Source organism: Stegostoma tigrinum, chromosome 5 (assembly GCF_030684315.1).
Source record: "Stegostoma tigrinum isolate sSteTig4 chromosome 5, sSteTig4.hap1, whole genome shotgun sequence".
Classification (NCBI taxonomy): Eukaryota; Metazoa; Chordata; class Chondrichthyes; order Orectolobiformes; family Stegostomatidae; genus Stegostoma; species Stegostoma tigrinum.
This window is the reverse complement of record NC_081358.1, coordinates 16,681,431-16,696,496: the sequence shown is the minus strand read 5'-3', so window position 1 is coordinate 16,696,496 and position 15,066 is coordinate 16,681,431. Positions and strand designations below refer to the sequence as shown.

Genomic DNA, 15,066 nt, shown 5'->3' with positions numbered 1-15,066 from the left:
GGGAATGTGACACTGGCCAGAGAAGCTGATAGCCTTACAAACAGTTGTGTAAAGAGAAAGAACATAAATGTTGACTTTATTCTTGATATTGGTTGGGATTGCCAGATCGGAACAGGAAGCCACAAGGAAGAAGTCATAGATTGTATTTGGGACATTTTGAATGTTGCAGATCCAATCAGGGATGAGGTTATTTTAGATTTGTTGATGTGTAATGAAGGAGTTTTAATAAATGTTGTCAGAGTAAAAGATCATCAAAGAAGCAACTGTACAAAACTTAAATAATGGTAATAACAAAGGAATGAGGGCAGAATGGGCAGGAATGGAGCAGAAAAGTGAAGAAAAATGGCAGATATTTAAGAAAATATTCCTGGCTGACAGCGAAGATATATCCCAGTTAGAAAGAAGGGTGCTGGAAGGGGGATAAGCCAATACTAACTTGGAAAGTTAAGAATAATGTCAAATTGAAAGAATAAACATGCAAAATAACAAAGATCAGTAGTAGGCCAGAGGACTGAGAAAGTTTAAAAACATCAACTAAAGGTGACTGAAAAATTTTTAGAAAAGGGAGAAACTTTGAGGGAAATAATGGGATGGACAGCATGAACTTTGTTAAACCATCAATTATAAATAAAAAAAAAGGAAGAAGGTAAAGTGAACACAGTTACTATTGAGAATGAGGTTATTATAATGGGGACCCAGGAAATGGCAGAGGAGTTCAATAAACACTTTGGATCAGTCTTCACAATGGAAGACATTGTTACCTTTCCAAAATTACTAAATATTCAAGGGGCAAAAGGAGGAGAGGAAATAAAAATAACTATTGCTTGAGACACAGTGGTAGGGAGACTAATGGGGCTAAAGGCCAATAGGTTCGCTGGGCCTGATAGGATAAAGCTTCGGATATTAAAAGAAGCAGCTCCAGAGATAGTGAATGAACTAGTTGTAACATTGCAAGAATCCTTAGAATTTAGCAAAGTCCTGGAGAATTGGAAAACTGCTAATGTAAAACATTTATCTAAAAAGGATGGAAAAATAAGCTAGGAAAATAAGATGTTATTGGTAGAATGTCAGGCAATAAGTGGAATACTGCAAATAGTTTTGCGTCCCTTAGCGAAAAACATATTGGATTGGAATGGTCCAAAGAAGGTTTACAAGGCTGATCCTGAGTTTGTGGTGTCTGGAGAGATTGACTAAGTTAGGCCTGTACTCATTGGAGTTTAAAAAAATGAGAGATGCAACATGCAAAACTCCAAGTGGACTTGACAGCATAGATGTGAAAAGGTTGCTTCTCCTGATGGGAGCCTTATGGTAGAGCAGACAGCCTAGTCTCAGAATAAGGAGTCTCTCATTTAATACAGAGTTATAAAGTCATACAGCATGGAAACAAACCTTCCAGTCCAACTTGTCCATGCTGGCCAAGTTTCCAAAACTAAAACAGTCCCTCTTGCCTGTGTTTAACCCATACCCAGCAAAACCTTTCCTATTCATGTATCTATCCAAATGTCTTTTAAATGTTCTAACTGTCCCTGAATCCATTGCTTCCTCTGGCAGTCCATACCCTCTGTGCAAAAACGTTGCTGCTCAGGTCCAATTTAAATCTTTCTCCTCTCACCGTAAAAATGTACCCCCTTGTTTTGAACTCCCCCACCTTTGGGAAAAGACCTTTGCTATTCACCTTATCTTTGCCCTCGTGATGTTGTAAACCTCTAAAGCTCACCCCTCAAACTCCTACACTCCAGTGAAAAAAAGTCCTTGCCTATCCTTATAACTTAAATCTTCTAGCTGCAGCAATATCCTGGTGAATCTTTTCTGAACCCTCTGCAATTAAACAATATCCTTCCTATAAGAGGATGACCAGAACTGTAAACAATACTCCAAAAGTGGCCTCAGCAACATCGTATACAACCTCAACATGACGTCCCAACTCAGATTTGTAACGGTCTGAGCAATGAAGGCAAGCATGCTAAATGTCTTCTTAACTGACCTGTGTACTTGTGACGCAACTTTCAAAGAACTATGTTCATAAACCCTTTGGTCTCTGAACAACACTACCCAGGGCCCGACTGTTAACTGTATATCTCATAACCTTTTTTGCTTTACCAAAATGCAATACCTCTCATTCATCCAAATTACACTCCATCTGCCACTCCTCAGCCCATTTGACCCACTTCAGAAATTTCTGAAGAAGGGTCCAGACCCAAAACGTCAGCCTTCCTGCTCCTCTGATGCTGCCTGGCCTGCTGGTTCATCCAGCTCTACATGTTGTTATCTCTGGTTTTATTCAGTACTTTTTCTTTTGTAATCATTGTGATGAATATAATGAATTCTGAAAATTTGTTAGAATATATTTTCACCCTGTTTTTTAATGAATTAGAAATAGTAAATCTTTTGACTCAATTCAGCCTATAATTGTCATTAATTTAGGTCTTTCGATTAAAGTTAATATGATCTCTGAAATCTTATATATCTGTAGGATGAGCAAAGTCTGAAATAAATAGGATGATTTAAACTGACCTCAGCCAAATCTCCATAATGTGCATCTCAATAAGTGATTTCAAAGAGTTAGATATTTAGCAATGATCATATTTTGAAAAAACTTAAACAAAATCTTTCTGCAGCACAAATATTCACATTTATAGGCTCCTTAATGCACGAAAAGAAGCCCTCTGGTCCCATTGTATCCACAAGGTCATCAAACATCCATCTATACTGATCCATTTTCCCAGCCCTGTATGCTATCCGTTTCAAGTGTTCATCTAAATACTCCTTAAATGTCTTGAGAGCTCATGCCTGTGCCATCCTTTTACACCAGATATCCACAACTGGATAAAGCCCACGTGTGATACTTTGAAGTTCTCAAACATTCATGATGTTATGATCACAGCTGATGGTACTGTTGGACAAGTCAGATGCCAGAGTAAAATCCAGATTGATAGGCCTCAGTTTTAATTTTCTTCTTGTTTATTATGGCAGTCATTCACTGAACATATTCGCAACAGGTTGCTGATGTGCCATTAATGAAAAAAAATGCAAAAGGAGAAAGCAAAATGATGTTACAGTGTACAAGAACTATTTATAACTGTCTTGTTACAGGCACTATAAAGAAAGAAAGATTTAATCATTTTACCTTAAAAGTAACCTTGCAGACATTCAAACTTCAGTGAGGGATCACTGTTAAATTTCTTCGTATGGTTGAATTTCCTTTTGTCAACTTTCTGCATTCATGTGATGTTACTTGATTTATGTAATTTCACTTCCTGAAACCTCTAAACAAACTGTGAATACTACTCACTTGATTATTTAACAGGAATCTAGCTCCACTGATGCTGCCTGGCCTGCTGTGTTCCTCCAGCTCCACACTATGTTATCATTGAGTTAACAGTACCTTTTTCTCTTTAATAGAGCCAATACATTGCTTTTCACCTGGATAGCTCTGAATTTCTGTGTTACTGGATTCCTGTCATTATGCAAAAAGTATTTTTCCCTTGTACCCTTTCTTCTGAATGTACTAAAGTGTTCATTCTGAGGGTCTAATTTCATCATAATGGTGTAAGTAAAGAAAATCTTTCTGGCCAGCTCAGCAGTACGCACAGAATTCAAAAGCGAAGCTAAAACCAAGGGTGGAATCTTACTAGACTGTCAGCAATGGAGGCTTTCAGAGGTATGTGGCAAAATTGGGAGATATGTCTGCTCAGTCCCATCTTGATGTCGAGGTCATCTACTGCATCTTTACTCAAGTGCCACGTTGGGATTCTTGAGAGAAAGTGACAAGTTGCCAGTTAAAAAAGACTATTGTTCATCAACTGCCTTGTTAACAGCCCAACTTGCCACTTGCTGTGATCTTACCAAACTTGCCATACTTGCCGGAAATCTTGAAATGAAAACCAAAGGGGGTTTTTGGCATAGGCAACTTTCTGCCAGCTCCAAAACGCCTCTATGTGAGATAACAACATGGGCACCAATAACTCAGGTATGCTGAATAGGCACTGGCCATGTGCACCCTATGTTCATTGAAAATGGCATCTGTCATGTGCCAGTCTCTCTGAACTCTCATCGCACATGTCTGATCCACTTGCAGGATGCTTCTACATTCCCATGATACACCTAAGGCTGTGTTGGCAATGCAAGGAACATGCATCCAGCTCAGAGGCAGGACCAGGCTGAAACTCAGCGCTCTTTGCTCGCTCTTATCGTGTTCAATCTCTCTGAGACTTCCTGGATGCTTGCTTTTCCTGTCTTGCCTGGCTGTTTTAGATTTTGTCACCTCAACTAGAAATAGGAGCCACAAATTGGGGCATAGTTGTCAGCAGGCTGTTGCTGTCCAATCACAGGTGATAATGTCCACTCAGGGGATCTGGACATATTAAGTCAAGGGTGGTCTGTATAGTGCCTGTCCAGATCCTGCTTGGGACAGTCAGAATCAGGATCCTTTCTTGATAAGGGAGGAGGAGCCAAATAACAGGCACCACCCATTTTTGACTCTTTCTAACCAATTGTGGGAGTTTTCCTCTTGGAATGAAAGAGAAGAAAAAGGTAGTATGGGAGATGAAAATGGATGGCACAGCTATTGCCATTGTCGTACATGGGGAGCTGACCTGAGCAAGCAAATAGGCTGCACACAGGGCATTCGGAGGTAATGATGTTGGGGTTTGTGTGGATGAGGGTAAGTGGAGAAAATGCTGCATGCATTTCTAGGCAGGTAGAGCATGAAACTCGGTGACAGCTTCAGTAGTATAAACAGTGATTGTGATCTGTCAGACAGAAGATGTTGACATTTGCATTGACAGAGTGGAGAAGGACATCGACCTTCTCCCTCCAGGGCTACACATTTCTCCTGATGTCTCAGCTTGCTCGAAACTGGAAGGCAACATCAGACAAGGTTGATATGATCTGATATTATGGCCACCACTGCTAGTCCCAAGCAATGAGTAAGTCCCACTCGTACGCGAAGCAGGAGGTCCAGGACCCTGACAGTAAAGCAAGGTGCTGATTCCTCACCTGCCATTTCCGGGATAATTGTCAGGAAGCACACAGTATAGGTGCGGTCTGACAGTGCTTGTTCAGGTGTACAATGCCAGTTTGAAGATGGTGAAAGCATAAGGGATGCTGGTAAATTCCAGGATATCTGGTGAACGGTGGGAAAGGAGCATTGTAAAATTCGGTGGTGGGGGAGATGTTGGACGAGAAACTCACCACAAAGGCTCAATGAGCAACTAATATGGCGAGTTGGGGAAGATTGGACAAGAACATTCACTTGGCCTTGAAGTGAGAATCTTTCCACAAAAGTCAACGTGACTTCGTAGCAAAAAATCCATAAGATTCAGCTGAGGGACTTCCTCATCTTAACAGACACAATATAGAAGTACATACCGAAGTTATGTATGGTCTTCCGCTGTAGAACCCAAGTTTCCAGAAATAAAAATAAAATGTAATGAATCCTCAATCGTCTGTTTCTGTATCCATCTTTCTAGCCGTGGGCCTACTTCTAATTACATGTCAACTGACCTATAACCAACTGGATGTCTCCAGTTAGTGAAGGTCAAACAAATATTCTTCTCAGCATCTTTGTAATGAATTAAATATTCATGCCATATGTTTTGAAACCCTGTAATAATGCATACCAGTATCAAAAGTATCACTAGGAATTAAAATGCGTCTCACATTTCAACATAATTTGAGGCAGGAAAGTAAGATGGGAGTTTTTGTATCCTCTGAAAAATGTAAATTAAATCATTCTGGCTTTAAGCTTAGGATCTAAGGTGACAGACAAGGTACACTAAACAGATGTTGAACTGTTTTGCTGCTGTAATGGGCTGTACCATTGGATCAGTAATGCAGAGCATAGAGGCCACGGAAACATCTGCCCAATGTCATTTCTTCTTCAACTAATGTGGGCATTAGAGTCTGTAATTTATTGTAGGCATCCAATAGGCTTCCAGAATAATAGCTGCTGACATTAATAGTTATGTGCCCATAATGATACCTCCTGGACATTCATTGAGTTTAGATTCGAACTCTTCATGGAGGTAAGTGGGTTGAAATAAAGAAGCAAACTGTGCAGACACATACCAGGTATGACACTGTACTTAAGAGAGTATAAAACTGCATCTTTTATCCAGTTGATGCCTCCTACCATGATGATGTTGCAAAAATGATGTTGCAAACATATTATTTGATATTCCCTTGCTGTGTCTATACACCACAAATTAATGCAGCAAAATATCCCTTCAGCTGAATTGAAAGAACGTGATTGCATTAAAATTTCAAGCTGTGTCAACTTTAACTGAAAGAGTTGTTCCTGATGTAGAGAATATCTGAAGGTGACTGCGTAATCGACTGGACAAGATGGTGGAGACATTGAAGAAAGATCTCCTGCAATATTTCCAAGATAAGTAAGATCAATGTTTGTTGACTCCTCACTAACGTATATCGGTCACTCCTTTTATGCAACATTTCTGAACAACCAATGGGTTCTCCATTCTCACCTCTTTGTAAGTTTAGAAGTCACACAAACCAGCTGACAGTCCAACATATTTATTTGAAATCACAAGTTTTCAGAGCGCTGTTCCTTCATCAGTTGAAGTGTCACGTGACAAAGGAGCAGCGATCCAAAAACTTATGGCTTCAATAAACCTGCTGGACTATAATGTGGTGTCGTGTGACTTCTGACTTTGTCCACCCCAGACCAACACCGCCACCTCCACATCATGGCATTGTAAGTTGAAATATCAAATCCAGGAAATGAAAAATAAGGAAGTAATGCACAGGATTTTATGCTGCTATTTCTTAAGCATGAAGTTGAAAACATTACTTGGTTCTAAACCTGCGTTGGTGGCTAACTGGGAGATCTTCCCAGAAACAGCCAATTATAAAGCCATCTCCAGTCCAGTGTCCAATTAAGGAAAAGGTTTGATCCAATTAGATTGTCTGAAGCTTTGGATGGGTGGTAGCCCCATTAGAAGGGGTGGACACTGGCACTGTTGAAGAGGGAATACAAAAGCATTTCCATTTTGAGGTGCCCTCCGAAGAGGTATTAATAGGGATAGAACAACTGATGTCAACAGGTGTAAGGAGGAGTAATAGCTGTAGCGATCACTGTGACTGGAAGACAGCAGCTGCCAGGAAACCCACCTGAGACACTCACAGTGCCTATGCCTCAGTGAGTGCCTGAACATCTCCAGAAAAATCCCATGTCTCTGATCAGCCCAGAAATGTGCACCTAACTATATGGCTCAATGCTGAAAGGAGAGCAACACACGCTGATGACAAAGATCAGGGAGATCTTCTGAATGTGGAAATGCTTTGACCCATTGAGCCGAATTTTCTACATCCAAAATTCTTCTTGGTCCCACCTCCAAGCTCACCCGACAGAACCGGGAAGATTTTGCCCAAAGTACTGGAAGAAGGTATGCAAATGTAACGTAAAAAAATGCATGAAGGAAAATAAAGTCATAGGTTAAGGAAAATGCAAGAATAGAATTTTTTAATAAAATGGTTCTTGTCCCTTAAATAGGGATTTGAATGCAAATTTGTAGAAGTTGGAAGCTTTAGGCCAAACTGGCAAGATAGGGCAGCATGGTGGCTCAGTGGTTAGCACTGCTGTCTCAGGGTGCCAGAGACCCGGGTTTGATTCACCCTCAGGCGACTGTCTATGTGGAGTTTGGACTTTCTCACTATGTCTGCATGAATTACTTGGTTGCTCTGGTTTTCTCCCACAGTCCAAAGATGAGCAGGTCAGGTCGATTGGTTGTGCTAAACTGCCTGTAGTGTTCAGGAATGTGTAGATTTGGTCATTTATAGGGAGATGGGTCTGGGTGGCATGCTATGAGGCTCTGTGTGGATATGTTGGGCTGAAGGGCCTGTTTCCACCCTATAGGGATTCTATAATGGATTAGTCAAGCCTTGAAGCTAAAAATGATTGTCAGGTGACTATAAGCTCAGACAAGGGTATAAACAACCATAACAGTAAATTTTCTGAATGCTTGCAACAGGAGTGAAGAACCTGGAATTGAGTTACACTTTCCATTTTCAAAATTTTCCCACTTCAGTTCTAACATGGATGGACATGTAACAATGTATTTTGTGATCTCAATTACAAAAAAAAGGAAATGCCTATTTTTCAAGACTTTTGAAAGCTATAAAATGGAAACATAACATTGAAAAATTGAGAGGAATCTCCTACCATGTCTCTTACCGTCATACTATATCTTAAATTTCAAACAAATGTTGTCGACACAAGCAGGGTAAAAGAGATGATCACTCAAATTCACCTGGCTTATCTTGTGGATTAGAAACCACCTCCCTATCTCAAGACGGAACTAAAGAAGAATCCAGACTGATGTAAAAGTCGTGGATTCTCTCCCTAAAACCAATGAAAAGGGTATTATCAGATTTGAATGTGTCACATATTTTTTGCTGGTGCTCAACGAAAGCTATCAGAGCTATCCATTCAATCAGTCTGCAAACCAGACTCAGGAATATGCTGACACACATCAAGTAGCTGGTGTATTCAACTTCTTCCAGTTTAATGTTCACCTGAGAACAAACCTCTTTACTATTCAACAAGAAACCCCATTACTTGCTGAAAACCCTTCACTTTGCAAAGCCCTCACATCAACTTTAAAATCACTGAATTCATTCACAGACCACAGATCCACGATGAGGGAAACTAGAGACTGTAAATCAGAGACTGAGACTGGGGCAACTATAATCTGTAAAAATGCAGCATCTCTATTTCTATTTCGTCTTGGTGTGTGTATGGTGGCTGACTGAGATTGAGGGCATGTGCTATTGCATTTAATTTAGAATGAGTGAAAATAAATATCTCCTATTTTTAAACTCAAGAATGTTATTTGCTGATGAATTAATTGGCGTACATACTTAGAGGGATAAGGGAGGGTAGCACCACTTCCTGTATAAAAATGGTACTGATCACGAGAATTAAGAAAACACTATATATTCTGTTACACTAAAATCCAATTTTAAAAAAAACATCTTGGTTCATTTCCTCTTATTAATTTTTTCCACAATCTTGTAATATTGACAAACATATTTATATATTTTTGTGGTATATTTTTCACTAAGAAATCCTTTTAAAATATTATCCTTGTTATCCCACAAAGCTTCTTTCCAAATGTATTCCTATATAAAATTTAAATACAATGGTTTTGAAAATAAATGATCTATTATGAACACAGCACCTCCAGGAACTGACATCAATCAGTGTCTGGACTTGCCAGAAAATAGAATAATTGAAAGCTAGTTTGAAAATAATATTTGTTGAGGTAAGCATTCCGGCATTTCTTTTAAAGTTTCTGTTTATCCGAGAGTCAGCTATGATTCTTCTGTTAGCTGATTTCAACAAAATCAAAGGATAGGTAATAGAATACTGGTAAGTTAATTGTTTTAAAGTTCACTAAAATGACAGAAAAATTACTTAAATTCATATTAAAGGCATCTCTTTCACAAATTTTGACCAGGTAGTTTAGAGACATTATGAAATACTGTAATGTTATAAATGATAAAGACATGCAAACATATGAATTAGGAGCAGGAGCTGATCACTCAGACGCTTAGGCCTGCTCTGCCATTCAATATAATCATGACTGATCTGATGACTCCACATTTTTGCCGAGTCCAATTATCTTTCAACACTTTCTTTTCAAGCATTCATCTACTTCTGCATCAAAGATAATCAAAGGACTACTTCCGGTGCTTTTCGGAAGAGACTTTCAAAGACTCATGATATTCTATGAGAGAGAAAAGAAATCTCAGTCTTAAATGGGTGATCTCTTATTTTTAACCAGTGACCCCCAACTTCTAAACTCTCCCACAAGAGGAAACATCCATTCCATATCTACCCTAGCAATACCTCTCAGGATGTATCTACATTTCAATCAAGTCACTTCTTCCCAAATTCAAGAGGCGACAGGCTCTTTCTTCAATCTTTCCTCAAAGGACAGTCCTGCCATCCCAGGAATCAGTGTTGGGAATTCAGTGCACTCTACCGATGGCAAGTATGTATTTCCTTTGACAAGGGGACCTGAGCTGCACACGTTATTCCAGGTGCAGTCTCACCAGTGCTCTATACAATTGAAGCAAGACTTTTTTTGTTCGAGTACTCAAATCCTCTTGAGATAAAGACGAATATGCCATCTGCCTTCCAAACTGACTGCTGAATCTACTTGAGATAATGGGAACTGCAGATGCTGGAGAATTCCAAGATAATAAAATGTGAGGCTGGATGAACACAGCAGGCCAAGCAGCATCTCAGGAGCACAAAAGCTAACGTTTCGGGCCTAGACCCTTCATCAGAGAGGGGGATGGGGAGAGGGAACTGGAATAAATAGGGAGAGAGGGGGAGGCGGACCGAAGATGGAGAGTAAAGAAGATAGGTGGAGAGAGCATAGGTGGGGAGGTAGGGAGGGGATAGGTCAGTCCAGGGAAGACGGACAGGTCAAGGAGGTGGGATGAGGTTAGTAGGTAGATGGGGGTGCGGCTTGGGGTGGAAGGAAGGGATGGGTGAGAGGAAGAACCGGTTAGGGAGGCAGAGACAGGTTGGACTGCTTTTGGGATGCAGTGGTGGGGAGGAAGAGCTGGGCTGGTTGTGTGGTGCAGTGGGGGGAGGGGACAAACTGGGCTGGTTTGGGGATGCAGGGGAAGGGGAGATTTTGAAACTGGTGAAGTCCACATTGATACCATTAGGCTGCAGGGTTCCCAGGCGGAATATGAGTTGCTGTTCCTGCAACCTTCGGGTGGCATCATTGTGGCACTGCAGGAGGCCCATGATGGACATGTCATCTAGAGAATGGGAGGGGGAGTGGAAATGGTTTGCGACTGGGAGGTGCAGTTGTTTGTTGCGAACTGAGCGGAGGTGTTCTGCGAAGCGGTCTCCAAGCCTCCGCTTGGTTTCCCCAATGTAGAGGAAGCCACACCGGGTACAGTGGATGCAGTATATCACATTGGCCGATGTGCAGGTGAACCTCTGCTGAATGGGGAATGTCATCTTGGGGCCTGGGATAGGGGTGAGGGAGGAGGTGTGGGGACAAGTGTAGCATTTCCTGCGGTTGCAGGGGAGGTGCCGGGTGTGGTGGGGTTGGAGGGCAGTGTGGAGCGAACAAGGGAGTTACGGAGAGAGTGGTCTCTCCGGAAAGCAGACAGGGGTGGGGATGGAAAAATGTCTTGGGTGGTGGGGTCGGATTGTAAATGGTGAAAGTGTCGGAGGATGATGCGTTGTATCCGGAGGTTGGTAGAGTGGTGTGTGAGAATGAGGGGGCTCCTCTTAGGGCGGTTGTGGCGGGGGCGGGGTGTGAGGGATGTGTTGCAGGAAATACGGGAGACGCGGTCAAGGGCGTTCTCGATTACTTTGGGGGGAAAGTTGCGGCCCTTGAAGAACTTGGACATCTGGGTGTGCGGGAGTGGAATGTCTTATCATGGGAGCAGATGCGGCGGAGGCGGAGGAATTGGGAATAGGTGGTGGAATTTTTGCAGGAGGGTGGGTGGGAGGAGGTGTATTCTAGGTAGCTGTGGGAGTCGGTGGGATTGAAATGGACATCAGTTACAAGCTGGTTGCCTGAGATGGAGACTGAGAGGTCCAGGAAGGTGAGGGATGTGCTGGAGATGGCCCAGGTGAACTGAAGGTTCTGCAGTTCCCATTATCTCTAATTGACTCCCGCACATCCCAGATATCCAAGTTCTTCAAGGACCGCAACTTTCCCCCCACAGTGATCGAGAACGCCCTTGACTGCGTCTCCCGTATTTCCCACAACACATCCCTCACACCCCGCCCCCGCCACAACCGCCCTAAGAGGAGACCCCTCGTTCTCACACACCAACCTACCAACCTCCGGATACAACGCATCATCCTCCGACACTTTCACCATTTACAATCCGACCCCACCACCCAAGACATTTTTCCATCCCCACCCCTGTCTGCTTTCCGGAGAGACCACTCTCTCCGTAACTCCCTTGTTCGCTCCACACTGCCCTCCAACCCCACCACACCCGGCACCTTCCCATGCAACCGCGGGAAATGCTACATTTGCCCCCACACCTCCTCCCTCACCCCTATCCCAGGCCCCAAGATGACATTCCACATTAAGCAGAGGTTCACCTGCACATCTGCCAACGTGGTATACTGCATCCACTGTACCCGGTGTGGCTTCCTCTACATTGGGGAAACCAAGCGGAGGCTTGGAGACCGCTTTGCAGAACACCTCCGCTCAGTTCGCAACAAACAACTGCACCTCCCAGTCGCAAACCATTTCCACTCCCCCTCCCATTCTCTAGATGACATGTCCATCATGGGCCTCCTGCAGTTCCACAATGATGCCACCCGAAGGTTGCAGGAACAGCAACTCAAATTCCGCCTGGGAACCCTGCAGCCATATGGTATCAATGTGGACTTCACCAGTTTCAAAATCTCCCCTTCCCCTACTGCATCCCTAAACCAGCCCAGTTTGTCCCCTCCCCCCACTGTACCACACAACCAGCCCAGCTCTTCCCCCCGACCCACTGCATCCCAAAACCAGTCCAACCTGTCTCTGCCTCCCTAACCGGTTCTTCCTCTCACCCATCCCTTCCTCCCACCCCAAGCCGCACCCCCATCTACCTACTAACCTCATCCCACCTCCTTGACCTGTTCGTCTTCCCTGGACTGACCTATCCCCTCCCTACCTCCCCACCTATACTCTCCTCTCCACCTATCTTCTTTTCTCTCCATCTTTGGTCCACTTCCCCCTCTCTCCCTATTTATTCCAGAACCCTCACCCCATCCCCCTCTCTGATGAAGGGCCTAGGCCCAAAACGTCAGCTTTTGTGCTCCTGAGATGCTGCTTGGCCTGCTGTGTTCATCCAGCCTCACATTTTATTATCTTATTATGCTGAATCTACTTGCTGGGTTTCAGTGATCTATGAACAAGAATAATCAGGTCCCTTTAGGCATCCACAATTTACAATTGCTCAACAAAAAAATAAATAATCTGCAAATTTGTTCCTTCTTCAAAGTAAATTATATTGCACTTTTCAACATTATATTGCATCTGCCATGCTTTTGCCTGCTCACTCAGCTTGTCTTAATCCCTTGGAGTCTCTTTGCCTTCTACTCACAACTATTCCCACTAAGTTTACAAACATAGTAATATTACAATTCATCCCTACATCCAAATTATTGACATAAATTGTGAACAGTTATGACTAAAGCAGTGATGCTTGCAGTACCACACTGGTCATAGCCTGTCAACCTCAGAATTATCCATTTATTCTTACTGTTTTCTTTTTACCCGTTAAACAATCCTTATTCTATACTAGGATATTAACCCTAATCAGTTGCACTTCAATAATATTTACGAACAGCCTGTATGGGACTTTATCAAACGCCTTCTGAAAATACAAATTCACCACATCCACAGTCCTCCCTTATCGATTCTTCTCAAAATATGCTAAAAAAACTGTCAGGTTTATCAAAAAATATTTCCCTTTCGTAATTCCACTTTGACCCTGGCCGATCAGACAACCGTATTTGAAAATTTTGGATTTAGATTTTACTGTCGTGTGTGCTCAGGTACAGAAGTACAGGAGTATAGCGAAACGGGTTTAATGTCACCACACATGACACCATCTTAGCTGCAAAGGTACCTCAATACAAAATGCCTAGGTACAATGTAATAAGAGGAACAGAGTTAAAATTTAATCATTACCTTCATAGAATAAATAGAAAACTAAAGAAAGTAAGTTAAAAGTTTTGTGGTCTTTGATGAGTCATTTGCTTATCTCATCTGCAATGAAGATGTAAATCACATTCTTCATTCTATCCTTATTTGGTTTTTTTTGCATATTACTAATGTCAGAATAACAGGTCTGTTGCTACATTCCTTCCAGTTCTTTTCTCTTGGACTCAGGCCTCTGAGGTTCACGCGCACCATGACTTCCAAGACCGGAAGTCCGTGTGTTGAAGTATCCCTTGGCATGGACAGACTCTTGAGATGGCTGTGCAGCTCACAGCTCAGAGGGAATGTCTGCCTTGAAGTTTGTGTCTTGTCGCTCCCTTCTTTCTTAACAGCAAGGTGACATTTACAACCTTCGAAATTTGCAGACACCTTTGCAGAATTTATAGAATTTTGAAAGCTGATCGCTAATGGTGAAATTATCTCTTTTAATATTCTTGGCTGCAGGTCATCATGTCCTGGGGACTTAGCAAATTTCAGCTATAATAACGTCGACATTATTACAATTAAATAACACTAATTTCTTCTAATTCCATATTCACACTAGACACTTTGGTCTTAATTATTTCAGGGGGATGTTCTGTGAAAACAAACACGAAGTGCTTATTTAACTCCTTTGCCGTTTTTTGAACTCCTCTTATAAACTCTACTTGTAATGAGTCTGTACTTATCTTTACAAGTCTTTTCCTTTGTAAATACTTTTAGAAGTTTTTGCAATGCAGCTTTCAGTTCCTTTCTATTTTAAATTCATTTTCTGATTTTTTTTCAATTTCTTGGTTGCCCTTTGTTGAATTCTTAAATTTTCCTAATCCTCAGCCTTACAAAATATTTGTCAATTGTCTATATTTGCTTCTCTTATCTAACACTATCTTTTACTTCCTTTATTTGTCATGGCTATCTTGCTTTTCCTTTTGGGTTTTGTTTTGCCTTGGAGGAGTATTGCGTTCAGCAAACCAAAAGTTACTTCTTGAAATACTAGCAATTACATGTCTAACTTTACAATTTTAAATGTATGTTTCCAGTCCATCAAAGCTAACTTTCTTGTCATACTTTTATAATTGTCCAGTTTTAGATTTAAGATTCCAATTTCAGAACAGAATGGTATATTTTTCAAAATTAATGAAACCTTCTATCTAAATAGTGGCTACTAGTACCTAAATGCTTCCTTGGCCAGTGACATGTTTCATCTTGCGAATTAATTTTAAAAATAAAATAACTGCAGGCAATTCAGTCTTTTCCTGAGATATTAGGAACTGTAGATGCTGGAGAATCCGAGATAACAAGGTGTTGAGCTGGAATAACACAGCAGGCCAAGCAGCATCAGAGGAGCAGGAAGGCTGAC

The 15,066-nt window shown here is 41.7% G+C and overlaps 1 protein-coding gene across 1 annotated transcript in view; it reads right to left on the bottom strand.

Moving 5' to 3' along the window:
- Nucleotides 1-15,066, bottom strand: part of csmd3b (CUB and Sushi multiple domains 3b) — a 1,751,526-nt gene that overhangs the window by 122,532 nt on the left and 1,613,928 nt on the right. The gene's annotated exons all lie outside the window — the stretch shown is intronic.